Raw genomic sequence first — 21,839 nt, forward strand, 5'->3', positions numbered from 1 at the left:
CAAAGGACAAGGTGCTTTGGGTTCCTCCTCCCATGCTTCTCCACCTCGTGCTTCGCGCTCTTATCGTGCTCATAGTGAGGAGCTTCAGTCCTCTTCCTCCTTCGGTAACAAGCCCCCTAGCAAGTTCAAGTTCTTCATGAAGTACATGTTTGGGGCTTGTTGTGCTAGTGCTGAGCAGGAGCAAGAGATGTTAGTGAGGATGCATCGCATTGAGCAGAAGCTTGACATTCACTCCGCACCTCCTCGGGACTTGGAGCCACTTCATGATCCTTTTGAGATTTATGATGAGGCTTGCAAGGAGTACTATGGTGAGTCATCCAATCCACCTCATCGCCATGAAAAGCAACACGTTGATGTTGATGACGAGGAGTACCACAAGGAAGACGATGATGACGATGATGATGGTGATGATGGTGGTGACCGTGATGACGATGAGGACTATGAGGATGAGTAGCCATTTCTTTCACGTGGTCTACCCCTTTTGGCACTTGTTGACAAAGGGGAGTGTTAGGCTTTGATCTTATTGTAATAAGTTAGTTGGTCATTTGAGTTCAAGACTTTAAAACCTTTTAGCTTGTATGAACTATGTCGTGTGGTGGCACTATGTGATGGACAACTATGTATTTGTGTGATGGATGATTGTAGGACAAGTAATGCTTATCTATCTTATTAGCTATTGTGTTTGTCTCTACTTGTGATTGGTGGTTGTTATATTTTGGATGGCCATATGTTGGTTAAAGTTTTTACTTTGTAATCTTGGCCATCATTTTCTTTATTTGTTTGTGAATATAACATGTCATATTACATATCTTTTTCACAGACATATTTTTTTGTTCACTCACTTGTTGCACCCCACGGATTGCAAAATTTAGGGGGAGCTTTTTGACTTGATATATGCAAATGAGGTATAAATGATCATTATTGAAATTCAAATTCATTGCATATATTAAGGGGGAGCTCTCCATAAATTTTGGGGTTCAAAAGCTTTAAATTCTTTCATTCTTATAAAAGCCTAAGTTAGTTGTCATCAATTACCAAAAAGGGGGGGTTAGAAGTGCATTTGCCCCCTATGTGGGTTTTAGTGTATTGATGACATCCAAATTAGGGACTAATGAGATCTTAATGAGATTTATCGTAGCTTTAGTCCCATGAAAGAATCACAGAGTTGTTTTATGAAATGGTGTCCCTCAATTCTTGAAGTATAAAAGGCGGATGAACTCAAAACGGACTTCAAAGTTTTTATCTTTTGTTTTGGGTTTAGGTTTAAAAGAGGGATGCAAGTTTAGGTGGTCCGAGGAAGATAGAGTGCTCAAGCATAAAAATAAAATAAAAATAGAGACACTCAAGCACCTCACAAACACTTATAGTTTTTGGGACTTTGCCCGTCGGAGGTCCTGGCTCCTGCCGGAAGTCCCAAGTTCTTAGGACTTAGTCGCCTTGCTCGGCTGGCCATCGGAAGTCCTGACAGCCGCTGGGAGTTCTAACTCCGGCTAAGCTAGCCCAACTGTCTGCATGTATGAATAGTATTTTCTTTAGCCGTCGAAAGTTCTGGCGATCTATGTCAGAACTTCCAACGCAGATCTGAAGGGTTAGATTTTGCCTATGAGTATAGATAGCTCTCTCCTCTCTTCTAACCATCATGCACTCATTCATTGTGACCTAACTCTGTCCAAAAGAGCTTCCAAGCATTCAAAGCTCCCCTCTCCTCTCCCCTTTGCTCCTAACTTTGATTCCCCTAAGAATTTGAGTGAAAGGAGAGTAGATTCAGTGAGAGAATCACTTTGGCAAGCTTGAGCACTTGATTTTTTCATCAAGCCCGTTGGATTTGCATCTATTACTCTTGGAGCTTTGCTCCTAGCCAGCTAGGCGTCGCCCAAGAGCTTCCATCTTATGGAAGAGCCTTGGGAAGTTTGTATTACCCTCGATTTCTTAGTGGAAAGCTCAAGTGACCTTTGTGGTTGCTTTAAGAGAGGCAAGGAGGTGGAAGAGACTCCGACCTTTATGGTCACCTCAACAAGGACATAGGAGCTCCTTTGTGGGGTTACCGAACCTCGGGATAAATCCTTGTGTCCTGCGTGCTTGTTGTTGTTGTGATTTGTGCTATCATATTTGTTCTTGGTTGTTTCTCTTCTCTCCAAGCACTTCTTAGGGTCTGGACTCGATCTACGGAGTTGAAGCATTTCAGCATCAAGGGAGTGACTCTACATATCTACCTAACCACTTGGAAGTGGGGTTGTAAGAAATTTCACACTAAAAGTTCATTTTAGCACTTGTAGTAAAAATCACGTAGGAGTCGGAACTCCTGGCTATTTGTGTCGGAAATTCCGGCTCAAACTGTCGAGACTTCCGACAGTCGCTGACATTTGACTTTGAGTTTGTGTAGAATTTTTTAGATACGTCTATTCACCCCCCCCCCCCCCCCTCTAGGCATTGTTTAGATCCTTTCAAGTAGTGCGATCTTATCTGCAGCAAGCATGAGATGACCGATATGCCAACTCAAATCGTGAGGGGCAATCTTCTGGTTCCTGTCAGTGCTAAAACTAAAAAGGGCTACCATTTAGCATCATCTAAGAGAAAAAGCAGTACACCGGTGCAAGTACAATAACATGTGTATCCCATTTTATTATAAAATCAGGTGGTGCCAATAGGAAGAACCTCCCCATCTTTAATCCCACCATGCAGTGAGCTGCTTGCCACATGAGGATCCATCTGAACTATAGCAGCAAAAATCCTTAAGTTCTAGATAACTATTTAAATAAATCACATAAACCCGGTAGGCAGAATTAACATCTTTTTAACATAATGCATGCCTCCCTGGTTATTAACCCACAATTGAAGTAACTTAACCATCTCAGCCTTCCTGGTTTTCATGGCAGCTGTAAGGACTCAATAATCTAAGCTAGTTTTCAAATTAGTAGAAATCCACCCTATTGTGGTCGAGAACTTCACAGAATGTCTCATGGATTTTTCAACAAACAAAATAAATGGTAGGGTCATGTTCAACTCATATTTATCAAGTTTATCTGAAAAGTAGATATGGATTCCGTCAAGAAACAAACACCATTTTTAGGCAAATGCTAAATCAAGAAACAAACAGCCCAAACATGCATCAGTGATTGTCACTTACCTCCCTGGGCATGAAGATTCATGGCCCCTTCCACTACCACAAACCCAAATTGCCTTGAGTGTCAAAAACCTCCAAGGAAAGGGCTTAACCGCCAAGGAAATGATCCTTGTCCACAAACTATCAAGCAAATGCACTCAAGAATAGAAGACAATGGAAAATTAGTTTCCTTGACGGTTTTGACACTCAAGGATGATTTCCTTGGAGGCTGGCCGCCAAGGAAACTACAACCAGACTTAATTTACCGAAGAGTCAAGGAAATGTTGCAACCGCCAAGGAAAGAAGTTTTCTCAGGGGTCGACAACCGCCAAGTAAATTAATTTTCTTGAGGGTCGACAACCTCCAAGGAAACACGCTAGACCGACAAGGTAATTGTTGTTTCCTTGGCTGCTCTTCACCTCCAAGGAAATTAACCGCCAAGTTAACTTTGATTTACTTGAGGGCCGGCCCCCAAGGAAATCTACACCGGCAATAAAAAAATAATTGCAGTAATCAATATATTCTAGTCACTATATTCAATTGACACATGATAACATTCATAGACATTTATTCTGGCCCCTAATCATTATATTGACGTAAAATATACATGCGGATATTACAAGTGCATTTACGATTCATCCTTACATGAAGTCCATACATCATAACACACGAGTCATTAATAGTCAAGGTGGTAGGGGTATTACTAACTCCTGTATCAAGCCCTCCACCACATAATCTTTTGGTCTAAGTCGTAGATTTGCTGGTTGCATACCTACATAAGAAAATAGAACAAAGAATCAATTACTAAGATCTATGGAACTTGAATGAGAACTTTCAGTGAGTCCCTAGTCACTACTTCCAGTTTTTTTGCTGGTTACATTTTATTATGTTGATGCAGAGGAATTGCATTACAACGGCAATCTAGCAAAGTACTCCCTCTGTCTAGGAAAGAATGCAATTATGGGATCCGTGTCGGTCAAAGTGACTCAAGTTTGACCGAGTTTATAGTAAATGATATTAGCATTTATGTCTCCAAACAAAATTTATTATGAAAATATATTCTATAACTAATCTAACTATACTTATTTTATATCATGAATGATAGTAGGTTTTAATATAAATTTAGTCAAATTTTAAACGGTTTGACTCCTCGAAAAGCGAGAATTGCATTCTTTCCTGGATGGAGGGAGTAATGTCATCTCTGCTTTACTTAACATGTAATGATTAATTAGTACTACAAGAATTCAGTAAATAATAACAGGCAAGAACAGTCATTTAACATGACAGAAGAAACAAGCTGTGGTGAGTTGAGAAAGTTTGCATCTTTGGACACAACTGAGTGTTAGGAGTATTTCATTATAACATATTTCTTGCAATCACTTGTACTTTAGATTAGACCGGGACAATACACATTGGCATTTTTTTGCAGGGTATACACATTGGCATTTGAACACACACAGCATACAATTTTATTAAGAGAGCCATGAGACCATAAGTACAGAAATATAGTATTCTTGCTTGTATGAGGGGCACAGAGCAGAGATGCGGTTAAACTAATGGCGATATAAGAAAAATCTTTACTGACCATTCTGCAGTAATCCAAGATGAAGGAGCATGTGTTCATACACTTCTAGATAGATAGCTTGATACACATCTGCAATCCAGCGAGCTGATATCTGCAATACAATCAGTGTGTCGTGATCAATCAAATAAGCTTCAGAAAAAAACAATAGTTAAACAATATATTCAATTAGTACAGAATTATAATTGACGAGGCTGTGGACTACTATTAGCACATGAGCGAGATTTTAAGAGTTACTAGTATTAGCAAATGGAGTACCAGGAACAGATCAAAACCCAGCCAAAATTACTCATCGACATGGCTAAAACAGTGGACTGGGCTCAAAGAAAGTAAAGAGGAAGGCTAAGCAGGTTGATGAATGGGGCTGAGCTACAAGGTTTCATGAACCTTCATCAAATTCAGTAAAACAAGACAGTAGTCTGTTACTAGGTGCCAATTCAGGAGTGTAGCTAAATTCCTCTGTCATCAAGGTGCTCATATCAGAATGCATATCCGGAATTCAGAGAAAAAAATATTCATGCTACAATAGAGATGTGAAGAAAAAATATTATCACAAGGAGAAGAACTGAAAGACTACAATTCCTGTCACATGCGGAAAATGAAATGAGTGAAACCATGTGACTGAAACATGGAGCTTACACTAGAACATGCGAGGGATGCCGTGGGGAGGGGAGGCGCAATTACCATACTATCCTTCGACGAAAAAAGTTAATTAGAGCTAATAACGTGCTTAGGAACCAAGAGGAACCAAGAAGTACCCCCAACCACTGTAAAAGATCTCGAATAGGAAACATGTTACTAACAAGGCAATAGAAAACATGTTACTAACAAGGTACTGGGTAGTAGCATGAAAAACTAGTTGCAGATTGTAGCATGAAAAACACAGTGTCTTACTTTTCCCTTACAGTCTTCATGACTTGGGCATAACAAGAAACTGCTGCTGGGTCATCTGGATCAACAATGATCTTTTCCTTTTTAAGTACTGCAAGAGTTGTTTCAAACATCTTTACTTCAAAGAATATGCCCTTAAGGAGATCTTGATAACATCAAAGAGTGAAGTTAGGAATGAAAATTAAACTCCAAAAGTTTTGTAACACATAAAAAGCAGTATTCTGATCATTGTTTTGTATATACAACAAATAAAGAAAAATTGTACATGACAGACTTTAAAGTAAGAGCCTGTTTGGATCCCAATTGGATTATGGTAATCTGTATTATGGATGAGCTTATAATAATCTGTATCCCAAAAGTCGCATGAACCAAATATAGCTCCAGCAGCATTACCAAATAAACTGAGTAACACAAACATAGGAGCCAGTATAGAAGGTGAAGCGCCAATAACAGAACATATGCTGACACTAAATGACCCAAAACTGAAAATAAACTGAGTAACACAAACATAGGTTGAATATTGTGAGATTGTCAATTATATGTAGTTAATTGTTTTTGTCTAATTTTTAAATATGTAGGAAGATGCTTCTAAACTAACATGAAAAATGTATCTTGTACACCCAATATATTTTTCAAATGTAATATGCTATATATAAGTTGTTGTGGAGGAGTTTTAAGTTATTTTGAATAGATTTTCTATTTTGTATAGTTTAAATTAATTTTTGTGTGTTCATTTAAAGTAATAGTAAATTGAACTGTCCGTACCTCCAGAAATATTCAAAAGATTCATAAAAATATATTTTGGCTCACCCATATCTTGGAGTTAGACAAAAAAATTCATTTGTTTGCTAGGGATAATTCATAGTTTTATCTCCAAATTACCATAAGATAATTATAATAATATCTAAACTTTGTTAGAAAATTCTACAAACTTGCATGACAACATGGCTTTGGTGTATAATCTTTACATAAAAAATTGAATGATTTAAACAAAGTGGTACTATACATTGTTCACAAATCACAAGTGGATATATCTCTCAAATAATTATAACTATGTGAGAGATATCTCATTTGTGAATAATGTATAGTCTAACTTTGTTAATATGATTTAAAATTTTTATGCCAAGATAGTACAATATGATCTCATGCCAAATTTTAGGATTTTTGGACACCATAAAGATATTATTGTTTTTTATGTCAGAGTCACCAAAATACTTATAAGCATTTCCTTAGCCGCCAACCTCCAAGAAAATTCAATAACCCCCAAGAAAATGATAATTTACTTGATGGTTTAGAATAATACCCAAGAAAATAGGTATTTTTCTTGGCGGTTAAGAACAACACTCAAAGAAATAGTAGTTTCCTTGACTGTTTACAATTACACTCAAGGAAATATGTTATTTTCTTGGAGGCGATTGGAAACCGCCAAGGAAACACCCATATTCCTTGGCGGTTTACTTCAACCTCCAAGGAATATATGTTTCCTTGAGAGTTCAGTAGCACCACCAAGGAAACTATATATTCCTTGGCGGTTTGATTTTAGCCCTCAAGGAAATTCCTAGCACTCAAGGTAATTCCAGTTTCCTGTAGTGTTCCAGCTGGGCATCTCGAAATCAAACTACCACCCATATACGATGCTCTCACAGCTAACATAGGGGAAGCAAAGCCCAGTGACAATTATTTAGAAGTGGCAGATAACAGAAGAGCTTGAATGGACCTCTTGGTTTCAGCAGGGACAAACATTGTGAATAACATGATGATTATCTGGGTCCAAAGCATCAGTTACTGATCCAGGAATGCACATATTCAAAAACTTTACCCTGCGTACAGAGATCAACAGAACCACGTCATCAAAACACGGATAGTCAAACACCGTTCTTAGAATGGACAAGAAAAGCAGTAAACATCAACGATAATCAGATTGAGTCAGGAACCTAGGACAACCGGATCCAAAGGGCCCCGAGGAGCAGACCTTCTTCGCGAGGAGTAGATTGAGAGGGAGGGAGGCAAGCCAGCGCTGGCGGCGCCGCCGGGAACCCTAGGACGACCGGATCCAAAGGACCCCGAGGAGCGAGCGGCTGACATGGGTGAGGAGGGAAGACCAGAACAATGCAGATGCGGCGCGCGTCTGGAGGAAAAGCGGCAGCGGCGGCGGCATGGGAGAGTGATGGAGCGGCGCGGCGCGTGTGTGGGAGGAGAATATGCGGCGTCCGGGAGAAGTGAGCAATCGCCAGAGTTTTTTTTAACCTTTTTTCGGCCTAGCCTGGTGGCCGGTGGACGGCAGGTACTACCATGCTGGCGGCCTGCGGCCTAGCATCCTTGGCTGGCGCCCTCTCCTTTTGGCTTGGTAGTAGGGGCCCTGGGCCCTTGCTTCGTGGCCGACGGTAATAGAAATGTTCACTTCTATGAGAAAAATCTTAACGATGAATCCGAAATTATCATAAAAATTGTTTTTTATGATGAAAATTTTGGTTTCGTTATAGATCATCGATGACGATCCTCGAACCCCTTTATCTATGATGAAATCGGGTATTGTCATAAAAAAACGTCACATAACAGCACAGGATTTGGTCACAGATCACTCGCGTGACTGTTACTGCTCATCTATGACGATCTTATTCAGAACTGTGACGAATAAGGCTTCGTCATTAAACTAATTACTGATCTGTGATGAACAATATTCGATCTATAATGACAGCGCTTTATCATAGATCTCCACACGGTACTTTCTACATCCGACGTGTACCTGTGGGACCTGCAGTTACTCATCCGTGACACTTACAATTTATCATAAAAAGTCTCCGATCGATCCTTTCTCCATGTGATGTGTACCTGTGGGACCCTTCTCCATCCGACCTGTGGGACCTGATGGCTTGCGTGTCACATGTACCTGTGGGGCCTTTCTCCATCTCCATCCGACCTGCGGGACCCGACGCTTGCGTGTCACTTGTGCTTGTAGACCCTTCTCCATCCGACTTGTGAGACTCGATGGCATCTTTCTCCATCTCCATCTGACTTGTGGGACCCAACGGCTTGTGTGTCATGTGTCCAACTTGTGGGACCCGATGACACATTTCTCATCTCCATCCGACCTGTGGGACCCAATGGTTTGCGTGTCACTTGTTGCCGCCGAGGTTTAATAAATTCAAACTAAAAAAAACCATGAGAGCTGGAAGTCGAACCCAGGACCTAGAGCAAGGAATAATCCGTCTTCACCATTGCGCTAGACGCTTGGTTGTTTTGACATGTCTTTGGAGTAGTATATGTTCTATATGTGGATAGGTTGACTTATATATTAGATATATCCCTTACAAGTGGAAACAAATATGTGCCTGTTGGACTTGCGGCGGTAGCACCAACGGAGGATCCCCAGTGTGCTGTGGTGGCTCAAGCGTCCTTTAGGAGGCTGGGCGGCGGGTCTTCTTGGTGGAGCACAGTGGCATTGGCGTCCGTGTCCGTCGTGTGCCGCGGAAGAGGCGACAGATCCGATCCATAGGTCTCCTTTCTTGTCTTTTCCTGTTAGCTTCACTATTTTGGTCCTTGCTTGAACATGAGGTATACAAGAAACATTCTAGCATTTTAAATCTGGTTAGGTAAATGATGATGAAAAGAACTAGGAGGTGGCACTGGTTGGTTTTCTGCCGACGCGTGTCACTTGTAGATCTGTTTAGGCAAACAATCAGGCCCTTCGCTTCTGCCTTAAAGTATTTTTTCTATCCTATGCTTGTTTGATTCTACATTTCTGTTTTATATGCTGTAGTGCCATCAATGAGTCCTTATGGTATTTTGAACTTGTAATATATCTGAGGCCATATTTCTATGCCAATGATGTCTACCTGGTTGTTGGATGTATTAGGATGAAGCTCATATGTTTACTTTCTGTGTCTTCTCCTTGTTGACAACCAAGTTATCCATTTGGTTCCAAACAAGATGAAGGCATCGAAAGCAAATCAATGCTTTGTGTCCATCATTCACATGACTGGGGCCACTAATGTCTAAGATGCACATGTTGCTACTGATACCAATGATGATCACTACCACTTGTTCACTAACATTCTACGAGTGAAAATTGAGGTAGCTTATTTGGGTTGTGTAGATTTGAGATGAGTCGTCCCTGCTATGTTGTGTTCAATGGCCGTGAGCCAGGAGTTTACTACAACTGACCTGACTACTAGGAACAAGTTCATAGGTTTCATGGTGCTTGTTATAAAAAGTACAACTCCTATGAAGAAGGAATTCCTACCTTCAAGTCAAGAACCAACTCAAATCCACCCTTAGCTCATGATGATGACTTCTATCTTCCAAACCCAACAGTTGCTCCACCCTCTTTGTCCTTCAAAACTATTGTAATTGTAGTCCTCTTAATCTTTGTCTATCTCCTATGAAAGAAGCTCTGAGCTCGTGTACTAATTGTAAGTCTAATGGTTAGACTTGATTTAGCTAGAATTGTAATGGTTACAGCTCCATTAACTGGTACTCTAGTTTAAGTTATATATATCTATGTGGTGCTACTCTAAATTTAGTTGAGGTCGTACCATGAAAACTGTTAATGGTTGTTAAAGTCTCACTTTGGTATGAGTTGTGGACTTCATTTATGTATCTTTGTTAGATTATTTTCCTCCTTAGTGATCTCATTACTGAGTAAGCTCTCATCCTACTGCATGCACACTGACGAAATGGAGGAGGCCCCCAACAAGAGGAACACACTAACTAGCCTCATAAACGATGTCTTTGTTGAGATCCTCCGTCGCCTCCCCACTCGCTCTTTGTTCTGCTGCAAATGTGTCTATCACTCCTGGAAGTGCCTCATCTTAGACAACCATAAGTTGATGCCCTAGACTATGTCCGGCTTCTTCTATGATAGAATCTATAGCCAACGAAACTTCACCAGCATCACCGGTGTTTACCCCTCCTTGTCCTTCTTGTCCTTCACCATGACCAATGTAGCTGTCTCAGATTGCTGCAACGACCTCATCCTATGCTGGTGCCTTGGGGCTGATGGATACCGTTATGTCATCTACAATCCGGCAACCCAAAAGTTGAAGGTACTACCACCTAGAATCCATTCTATTGGTGAGGCTCGATTGGGGTTCGATCTGATAGCCTCCTCGCACTTCCATGTGTTTGAATATATGGAGGAGGATGGTCAGTGCATGGATGTTAACATCTACTCATCTAAAACTATAGCATGGATCTTTAAAGAATCTAAATGGGGCGAGGAGGCTGAGTGGACATTTTCAAAATCAGCAACTATGTTTCTTAACGGTTGTCTGCACTATATTGGGTTCTGTGAGGGTTACCATCATATACTTGCTGTGCTTATGGAGGGAAAGGCATGGAGGAAAAATCCTAACAGGCTACGTTGTTTTTCATGCTCCATCTATTAAGCTCAGGGTCACTTGTGTCAATATACTATTGGTGGTCACAATATGTCCAAGCTTTCAATCTGGATCCTTGAAGACTATGGTACTAATAATAAATGGACATTGAAGCATACTATCAGCCTGTGTAAGTTGTTTGGAAAGACTAAGAAACAAATGGGTTACTTTGATTTTGAGTCGTGCTACACAACGGTTATAGTTCACCCAGAATAGAATTTGGTTTTCTTTGTTGGGGTTGGGGTGGAAAGAGCCATCATCGCATATAACATGGACAACAGAAAAGTTCATGTCATCCCTACACATTACATTCTATATGGTAGATGTGACATCCTACCAGAAATCATCGGCAGACCTTACTATCTTTCCTATGTTCCCTTGTTCTCGGAGTTAGAGTCATTAGCAAAGTAGTAAATAAAGCTGCATTTGATGTATCTCTCTATCATGACATGTTTAAATGGATCAATGTTGTTTGATTGTCTATGGACATGTTAATTTTCTCTTGGATGGATGTTGTCATTATTTTGTAGTAACTTTAACTTGTTTGTAATGTAAGCTAAGGTATGTGCAGTATGTCAGACGCGTTCAAATCTATAGAGCTCGAACTTTCTTGCGTGTGCAGTAACATTTCAACACCAATGGCTCATCTTTGTTCCCAAAAAAACACCAATGTCTCCTCTACAGTAGTGATATATTAACCACCGTGATCTCTTCCACAACTCCACTTGTTTTCCTTCCTTTCCCGAGCCCTCCCATTCCCACTATAGATCTAAAATCGCCAAGAACATGCGGTTGTCTTCTCCAAACCTACTTCACTCTTAGCCATAGCCATGGTGAAGGGCAAGCCTTCTGCAAAGCGCGCATGGGAGGGGGATGACGCCATGCCCATGGTGAAGGACGATGATGCCGTGCCCATGGTGAATTAAGATGAAGCTCCGGTGGATCCCTTTGGAGATAGAGACGATTTGACCATTGGCATCATGAGTAAGGCTTTCTTCAAGATTAGACATGTGCTACAGAACACCGGTCTAGGCACCCTCAACCCGCCTTGGTAGGAAAAGGTGAGTAGTTACGTCTTCATTTTTCACCAACTCACCGATGTCTTGGAAGAACTACCAGCCTACCTAAACAAGAATCGCGCAGACAACGCGGAGTACATCCTCGCCTGCTATTAGAGCTAGATAGATGGCTTTGACACTAGTGTCGTGATGCAGGGAATCAGCACCGCCCACAACATCAAGAAGCACTAGCGCAACCTGGTTAGTGCCGATACTGAGTAGGTGGCCAACCGCATCACCGCTGATGAGCAAAAGGGCCTCATGGTTATAGTAGAGGACAACGCCAATGTTGATACCAACGACGAGGACGAGGATGAGGACAGTGATACCAATAATGTGAATAAAGTTCCATTTAATGTATCTCACGTTGCATTTGATGTATCTTCCTTATGTTGGGAGTACGGATGATGTTGTTACTCTTCCTTATGTATCTTCCCTTGCATTTTATGTCAGACGTGTTCAAATGTACAGAGGTTTTGATTTGTGAAGTTTGATTTGCATGTCTATGTTTACTTTTGTTAAACTTTGTATTAGGTGGGTTAAACTCTGTTGAGTATGGTGTAGATCAGGTTCTTTGGTCAATTGGTAGCTGGTTTCTAGCCCCTGTTGGTTGGTTTTGCCTGCAGGTTTCTTTCTGGTACTCTTTCTGATCTGTAGTATGATAAACATGCATAACAGAATTCATTTGATCAAGTCTTGTGTTGATGTAATGCCTAATGGAGGAGCCACATAGCTATTCAAATTTTATAGCACATGCAAGAAAGTTCGAGCATCATAAATCTGACTAGTTACATGGGGAAACCTATTTCATATGAATACATTCATTGAATCCCTAAAAGGAGATAAATAAAATTGAAACTAGTTACATGTCTGGCCCATTAAAATTTATGCTGCTCGGACTATTAGGTGAGCAAACGGTTTACAAGAAATAGGTAAACATCATTTTATCGAATATACTAGAGGGACGTGGTCGAGGGAAAAGTTGTGATACTTTGTTGTAGAGTACACATTTGTGGTATGGTAACTAGTTGCCATCTGTAAGCATGATTTCGGTTAGTGTCAATCGACGGAAGGGGAAAGCCACTCATGACTACTACTACTAATACAAATGTTGTGACCGAGTGCACTCTGTACGCAATATTTTTACTCATAGATCTATACTGTATAGTGTCTGACGAGATCAAATGTGCCGCATTCAGACTTTCTTGCAAGTGCAGTAAAATATGAGAATGAAGCGAATGCGGCAGGAAAGCTGGACACAAGAAGTGCATCGAGAAAAAGAGCTTTTGACCACCATGACATGCTTGAGACTTGAATACCTGGTGCGGTTGTGATATGTCTTTTCTGTACTTAAATTTCACTCCAATCCAAGCAGTCACAGCAGTCGAGGGGTAGACTAATTGCTATGACACTCTACTGTCCTATGAGATCAAATACGTAACGGCCGGACTTTCTTGCATTTGTAGTAAAAGTCAACAGTCTTAGCTTCTCTGTTCTATATTAGATCGAGGCGAGACTTGTTCATATGAACTCCTCGCTACTTGGTTCTTTCAAGTTCAACAAATTTTAACAAAGACACGAGTTGGCTTTAACAAAGATCAAATGCACTCATGATTATTAGCAAACTAAGTTTCAGATCAAAGACAACTAGAAAGAAATCTAAAGCAAAGAAACCAGCTACAAAATGACCAAATGACCTGAGCTACACCATGCTCAATAGAGTTTAACCCACCTAATACAAAGTGTAGCAAAAGTTCACACAGACATGCATGCAAATAAGAGTTCACATATTTGCAAGGGCGTCCCACAGATCAAACCTAGTCATGACTACTAGTACTACTGGTATGTCCCATAGATCAAGGGTCGAGGCGGGCGTACAGGATCTTGTCCATGTCCACCTTCACTAAGATGGTGTTGGTGGCTGGCTCAAAACTCTCGACTAGATTGACGATGTCATCGTCCTTCGATTCTAACGGAAAACCCTGCTCCGCCACCCAAACGTTCACTGCTGCGCTAATCTAAAGCTGGGCAGCAGCCAACGCCGCGGTAGCCCCTAACAAACGGCTTTGGTCACCATGGCTCGAAGGCAGGCCGATAGGGGTTGGAATGGCTCCTCGACAAATAGATCATCCATAGGGAAGCTAGCATTACTGGCGGCTTGCACGCATAGCTGCAGGGTTTCGATCCACGTCCTTAGTTTTACAAGAAGGTTCATCATGTTATGGCCCTACTCCATGAGGATCTCCTAGTTGACTCGCACCTTGGAGAACTCAGTCATGGAAGCTTGAAGTACGTCATGCGAGGCATCCAGCTCACTGTGCAGCATCTCGGTGTTTAGCCTAGTCACTGACAAAACCGCTTGGACCACACAGTAATCATTCAATAATTGACGATAGTCTATGTCATCTACAGATTCATGCTCTTTTGATGATTTGCCCACTTCAGAACCAGAGGGCTATATGAGGATAGAGGGGCTCGGTGGCAGCAAGCAGCGATAGGATGACTCTCCGGCACCACCGGGGGAATGCCCTAAGACTGGGGATGGCACCGCCATGGAGGAAGTGCTTCATAATGCAAGGCAAGTTCAAGCCCATATAGGATAAGGGGGAGAGCGATCTGATTGAGAAGGCAAATGACTTTTACCAAACTGACCAGCGTAGCATGGCACGGAATCACGGGTGGCTACCTCCATCGGGGGATGGCTCGTGGGGCCGCTTTCCGAGCGCGATTGCGAAAAAAGAACCGGGCTCCAGGGCCAACGAGGCTCGGGACACCATCATGCCCACGTTCACCTATTGAGATAGTAGGCAAATTCCAAATAATAATTAAATTGAATAGCAGGAACACAAATACTAGTGTGAGCATCGCTCGCATACTCTAGTTAAATGAAGACAAACAACATGAATAGCGGTATGGTGATGATCCACCTCCAAAGGGGGAACTGGCGGGTGAGAGACCACGCCGATGAGAGGTTCGTCTATTGTGGAGGATTACTGATGTGGAAGGCCTCTGGAGCCTCCCCATCGATAGACGACCTCATTGGCTCCGCCTTGGTCCTGGCAGGGGGCATCGGTGATGTAGTAGGATGGAAGGCAAAAGCTATAGGCACCCCATGACTAAGATGTTTGCATGGGTGGGCGGTGGGGCTTCACCATGTCATGTCAACGCGATGGGCCAGAAGGCGACGTCCCCTGCTATAACATGCTGCTGACACCACCCGTGTGCACGCACCTGCGCGGGAATATATGGTTGTCAAGATTTTAGATGGCCGGACCTTGTGTGATCCTGTGAAGTATAAAAATTCTAAATAAAAATAATCTTTGATGCATGGTTCTTGCAAGTTCAACAAATCTTATCAAATACATGAAAATAAGATGATTTGGGTTCAACACAGATCAAAGCCACTCATGACTACTACTACAACAGATACAAATTGACCGAGTGCACTCTGTAGGAATAGTTTTACTCATTGCTCTATATTGTATAGTGTCCGACAAGATGAAATGTGCAGTGACTTTCCTACGTGCGCAGTAAAATATTAGAGTGAAGCAAATACGGAATGAAAGCTGGACAGAAGAAGTGAATCAAGAAAAAGAGCTTCTGACACACTTGAGACTTGAATGCCTGGTGTAGTTGTGATAGGTCTTTTCTATACTTATTTGATTCCAATCCAAGCAGTCATAGTAGTCGAGGGGTAGACTGAAGAGTGAAGAGTGAGATGTGTCCAACTTGGCTAGATTTGTCCTATCGGCTCGGTCAGATTTGGTCTATCGGCGGTAAAGTCACCGTAAGTTAATTTCCAACTACTTGCATCACCATTACTTGCACTTCTCCATCTTTGGCTGGCCTATTTAACCCGGGTCTAGATGCACCTATTGGGATCAATCCACTCACTCTTGAATCCACACACTCGTTAGGCAATCATCTTTCTTCATTGACTAGAGGTCCTTTGTATTTCTCCTTGTACCTCTCACGGCCTAGAGCCCGTGAGAGGTTCAAGATGGAGATAAAGCACCTCATAGGGATGCTAGTGTTTAGAGAAGGCCTTCAAGATTGTGTGCTTTAGATTCCATAATCTTGTTGCATTTGAGCATCGAGATGCAGATCTGCATCCCTCGATCCTCAAAGGTAGCAAGATTATGGAATATAAAGCACCTCACTGAGATGCTGGTGCAAGTTTTGTGAGGTGCTCCTTCTCCATCCTTTGCGAGGTGCTATCGTTGAACAGGAGCTTGACCTTGATGATTGCAGATCTTCTTACAGATCTTGTGTTATCAAAAGATCTGTAATCATCTGGTTCTCTCCTATTCTAGGGCTCCATACTCGATTGGGGGTGATTCAAGTTTGCTAGGTGCTCGTTCTTCAAGATTGGGTGCTTAGAGCATCTCCAAGCGTCCTGCTAGAGTTCATTAGCAGACCTTACTACCTTCCCTATGTTTTCTTGTTCTTCAAAAATTAGTAGAGGAGTAAACAAAGTCCATTTGATGTATGTCACATTGCATGGTGCACTAAAGTCCGGCCCATGTTTCTCAACAGCCAGACAATCCTATGCACTAACCCAGATTTCAAAACAGGGTCCAAACTTAAACTTGCAAATGACACAGTAACAAGCATCATAGGAAAATGAAGAAAAAAGAGACTTGCTCGTATGAACTTTGCAAAAAGAAATCTATAGCAAAAAGCAACCAATAGGGGCTAGACCATGCTCAATAGAATTTAACCCACCTAATATAAAGTGCAGCAAAAGTTCACACAGACATGCGTGCAAATAAGAGTTCACATATTTGCAAGGGCATCCCACAGATCAAACCTAGTCATGACTACTAGTACTACTGATACGTCCCATAGATCAAGGGTCGAGGCGGGCGTGTAGGATCTGCTCCATGTTCAGCTTTGCTAAGATGCCAATGGCGGCTAGTTGGAGGCTCTTGATGAGATCATTATCGTCTGATCCTGGCGAAAAACCCTGTTCCACCACCCAGACGTTCACCGCCTCACCAAACCAAAGCTCGGCAGCGACCAGCGCCATGGTAGCCACTTGATGAATGACTTCGGACACCACAACCACCTTGTCTTCTCGTGCCTGGGTGGCTTCCTACTAGGCCACGACAAGTGTGGCGGATGTGGCCACCAAGCAGCATGTCGACATGCAACCTGGACGCACACAACAACACTCGGACCTCGTGGTAATGCTTCAATAACTTATGATATTTTTTGTCACATGAAGATTGGCCCACTTTAGAATCAGAGGGCTATGCGGGGATAGACGGGCTCGACGATGGTGAACAGCGATGGGATGACTCTTTGGCACCACTAGTGGGAAGCCCCACGACAGGGGGCAGCGCCACCATGGAGGAATCGATGTACAATGCAAGACAAGCTCAAGCCCAAATGATAAGGGGGAGAGCGATCAGATTTAGAAGGCAAACGATTAACCAATCTAACCGATGCCGCATGGCACGGAATCGCTGGTGGCTGCCCCCATTAGCGATCTAGCCCTAGTTCCTCACTAGCATGAGATGCCGGGCAATCTTCTTATCGACGGTGTACGTCTCGTGTGGGTGGCGGTTGGCCCAAGCGAGGACATGCTCCCTGATGATGGACTGTGTCCAACCACGAGGCGCACTCTCTGGGCAAAGGGGGAAGACCAGCAAGCCATAGTGGCTGGCATGTATCATCAGCTTCTGGCTCTCTGTTGGCGGTCCTTAACTCACAGTTTTAACCACCAACATTTATATAAAAACTGCTAAAATAAACACCAAACTTAGAATTAGCACTTATAACTAATCAGTTCCATGATTATTCATTTATAGGGCGATATGTCTAGATTATATAGAAAAAGAGCCTAAAGTATACAAGAAATGCAACTTTATAGACATCCGACATGAGCCCAAGGGGAGATAGCCCCCTTACCAGCAGAATGAGGGCCTGAAGGAGTGGAGAACAAGGTCAAATTCCAACCAAACCAACTTAACTCTACATGAAACCATCATGGGTCAAGTCCAAATGACCATAGAAGTTCACCCACCAAAAATGGGCTTGATCCATCCCAACCATGGTGCGGGTGCACCCCCACTGGCCTCGATTGGCCCAAGCTTTGGTCGGTTGGTTGATGCCGCCTTTGCAATGATGGTTACACAGGTGCTTGCCAGGTTCAATGTACCTAGATGGCTGTTTAGGGTCGGTTTGGTACCTTCCATGTGGGGAGCAAGCATATTCCCTCCTCTCCACCAATAAAAGGAGTAATGGGGACCACAGCTCCTCTGGTTATCAACCAAGTCACGGACCAGGTTGACCTCACCAAGAAGGCTAATCCCTGCCTGCACAATGAAGAACACAAGCAAGAAAAAAGAAAGAACACAACCAAATTGCAGATGAATGATTAATCTCACGAAGTTGGGGTCTCACAAACCGATGAACGGTGAAACTATTCTTAACAGAATAATCTAAGCAAAACCCCAAAACCTAATGACGATGATGGCATATGATTATAAAGGTCTTAGGGTCATCGCCTACCCTAGATGCGCCCCCTAATGGGCCCAAACACGATACACGGTCCAACAGACCAAAAGACAGTGTGGCAGCACCCTGGTAGATTCTGGGCGCTGACTTGTTTTGACGATTACTGTTGATTTCAAAGAGCTTTTGACATGAGACCACTTGGATTGGCTTTCTTATCAAATTAGCTTTCTATCCATATATGGATCATTGAAATCGGAGTCCAGATGCGTCCTGGGTGACCAGTTTAAGGCAGACTGGTCCTAGAGGCCGAGGCAGACTCGAACTTGAGTTGCTTTGGGCCTCTACCTCGGGGACTTGAACCGAATTAGCCTCGGGCCTCCTTCTTGACTTGGACACCCTTGCTGGCCTCCTAACCCTCCATACCATGCACCAAACATGGTCATATGCATGGGTGTCATGTCCTCATTATCCTCCCTTCTTGACGAAAAGCCGTCCTCGGCGTCGATTGTGTGTGAAACTAATCCTGCACAACATAAAGGAGAACGGGGTTGTGAAGACAAAGGGAACTGAAATAATTATGAGAAGGAATGTGACCATGTTTCCAAGTTTCTAGCATGTCATCTGACATAAAAATTTCAGCAAACATGTGTGGCAGAACCTCCTAAGAAATCAGGCCCACGTGCACCTATTGTTGTCTTACCAGACCTCGGATAGCGTTCACGAGTTCCCAACAACTCAACAGGTCTGTCGGGTGTCCTCGGGAAACCCGAATCATCCATGATTCTATTTTCAAATAGGATCCCAATCACAGACATTGCAGATTACAACAGTTTATTCAAATATATACATCAGAGTAAAGATAGCGGAAGTCTTAAGATAACATAGTTTACAAACCAGTTGTTTTCAAACTTACAATACCATAAGTGTCATACAACCATAGTAGCGGGATAATATTACATTAACTTTATTTATCATACAAACTAGTGCCTTGTCCAAAGGCCATTCATCACTCCTCATCATCATTGACTTCAAACACCGACATGCAGCAGGGACCAAAACAAGCCTGCGCATGCGACTCACCTGCAACAAGGGTTAACAAACCCTGAGTACAAAAGTACTCAACAAGACTAACCCGACGTAACAGGGGTTGAAAGACTTTAAAGATGCAGGTTTTGGGACAAGGTAAGGATGTAGCAAGATTCAAAAGTTCTTTGCCAAAAGCTTACTATTCTTATTCTATTTTCAAGTTTTACCCCTAAGTTCTTTTAGTTCATTATCTCAACTAAATGTACATTTCCCATATTCCATTCCTTCTCATTCCATTCTTTTCTCATATTTTAGTAATTCACCAGTCCTGCATTGCTTCTGTAATGAATTGAGTCTCCATATCCGTGGAGCATCGGCAATTCGAATTGATTCAAGTCCCAGCTGGGGATTCCTTATCACACGACATATGTAGAACTTAATCTTGCATATATCAACCTCGCTACCGGATCCTCCTATACTAAGCCATCTCCACGCCACCCGAGAGCACATCACACCTCAAATCCGGCCATATTCCAGCCATGAGGGTACACGCTACTCCTGCCATCTCTCCACTCCCAGTGCATGGGCATTCGTCTCAGCATCGGATTAGCTGAAGTAGGCTTACCAGAGTATGTGACCAGTACTACAAAGTGTCTCATTCAGAAGATCCACAATGAGTGGCCTTTAAGCGACATAGTCGGCAACATTACCCAATATTCAAGATAAGTCACCTGACTAGTCTCTAGTTCATTCTACCTTCTTTCTTTCTTTGGCCAGGATGCCATCTTTGATTGTATCGAAACTTTTACTTTGAAAGCCTACCATAAAGCATACTAAGCATTCTACACCTTTGTAAATGAAATCATCTTCAAGGATGATAAACAATTAACAAGGTAGGCAATGCATCAAGTAGGTAACATTTGAAATAATCAACTTAATGCAATAGGTAACATAGGTGATAAACTTTTCAAAGTAAACAAGGTAATGGTTTAATGCATAAACCGGGGCTTGCCTTCGTTGACGATCTCAGGTTCCGGATCAGTACCACAATTATTGAATCCCGTGACAACCAGGGATTCTTCCAGAACTTGCTCAACTAGAATCGTTTCACTCTCAGGTTCTACATGAAATGATAACATATGCTTCAACATGATGATAATGTAAACATGATGCTTTCACGGTACATGAAATGTAAAAACACCCCGAATACGATTTTCCTTCACGGCACAGTAGCAAGCCAACAAAACCAACTTGCAATCCTACCATCAAGAACCACACATGTGATTTGACCAAATGAATCTTGAAACCCTACTAGTCACAAAACATGACCAAAACAAGATTCAACACTAAAGAAACACTTAGGGTTTGCTTTTATTTATTTTTGAATTAATTTGGAAATAAGCCCAAAAATGAACTTGTTCCAAATGACCTCAAAATTTTATGTAAGCTTCCTTATGTCAAATTAGTGTAACAAAACAAATTTCATAATTTTTGGAATTATACAGTGGCCTACAAAAATCATGGAAATTGCATTTATTAATTAATGGACTGAATATTTGAACATTAAAAATATATTCAAATTTCAAGTTTCAAATTTTTGAACCATACTAGAGCATGTACAGAAGCTACACACAAATTTTTAGAATTTTTGGAGCTATGATTATTTCCCTACAAATTTCTAAAGATTAAGCACTATTCAAAATCAAAAAATAATAAAACCTCACTATTCTTCTCCTTCTTTCTCACTGACAGCCCGACCCCACTCATTAGTGACACATACAGGTCACGGCGGCGCTGCCATCACTGGCCGGCCCAAAATGCACCGACGGTGATGCTCCGGCGAGGCAGACCGCACTTAAATGATCTACACACTCCTACGAACCCATCCCAGCCCTCAGATCGACAGAAGGCACACCGAAGAAGGCTCCACGCCGACCATGGCGGCTTGGGCACGACGGCTCACAGCGTAACCCTAGCAACGGTGTAGTAGAGTCTAAAATGAAGCGAGTATCGCATTCAGTAGCTCACCATGATCACGCCGGTGCGTTTGGTGAAGACAGAGATGGTCTGGAATAGCCTGGCCATGTCGAGTCGATGGTGGCGGAGCTCTGGCCTGTCTCAGGGAAGAAGACGTTGCGCCGGGCAATTCCGGCCAACCCAAGCGACGTGAGCAAGCCATAGAGAAGCATAAGACCGAGGCGATCGCGTTGGCGTAGCTGGGCACGACGGACGTGGCTTGACAATGGCTACGACGAGCGGCGGAGCTAGCTGGCGGCGGAGCAGAGCAGAGGGGAAAAACGGGGACGACGGCGGCGGCTACTGCTATTTATAGCCGAGAA

The 21,839-nt window shown here is 42.4% G+C and overlaps 1 long non-coding RNA gene across 3 annotated transcripts; it reads right to left on the minus strand.

Moving 5' to 3' along the window:
* Positions 1-3,659: 3,659 nt before the first annotated feature.
* Positions 3,660-7,818, minus strand: LOC136505815 (uncharacterized). Of its 3 annotated transcripts, none has more exons than XR_010771329.1 (4): positions 7,294-7,818; positions 5,580-5,667; positions 4,689-4,779; positions 3,660-3,875 (listed from the first exon to the last, which is right to left on the minus strand). It is a non-coding gene; the product is annotated as an uncharacterized lncRNA (long non-coding RNA). The 3 variants fall into 3 exon arrangements; XR_010771330.1 differs by having other exon boundaries at positions 5,580-5,721; XR_010771328.1 differs by having other exon boundaries at positions 5,580-7,818.
* Between the last annotated feature and the right edge of the window lie 14,021 nt (positions 7,819-21,839).

This window comes from Miscanthus floridulus, chromosome 14 (genome assembly GCF_019320115.1).
Source record: "Miscanthus floridulus cultivar M001 chromosome 14, ASM1932011v1, whole genome shotgun sequence".
Classification (NCBI taxonomy): domain Eukaryota; kingdom Viridiplantae; phylum Streptophyta; class Magnoliopsida; order Poales; family Poaceae; genus Miscanthus; species Miscanthus floridulus.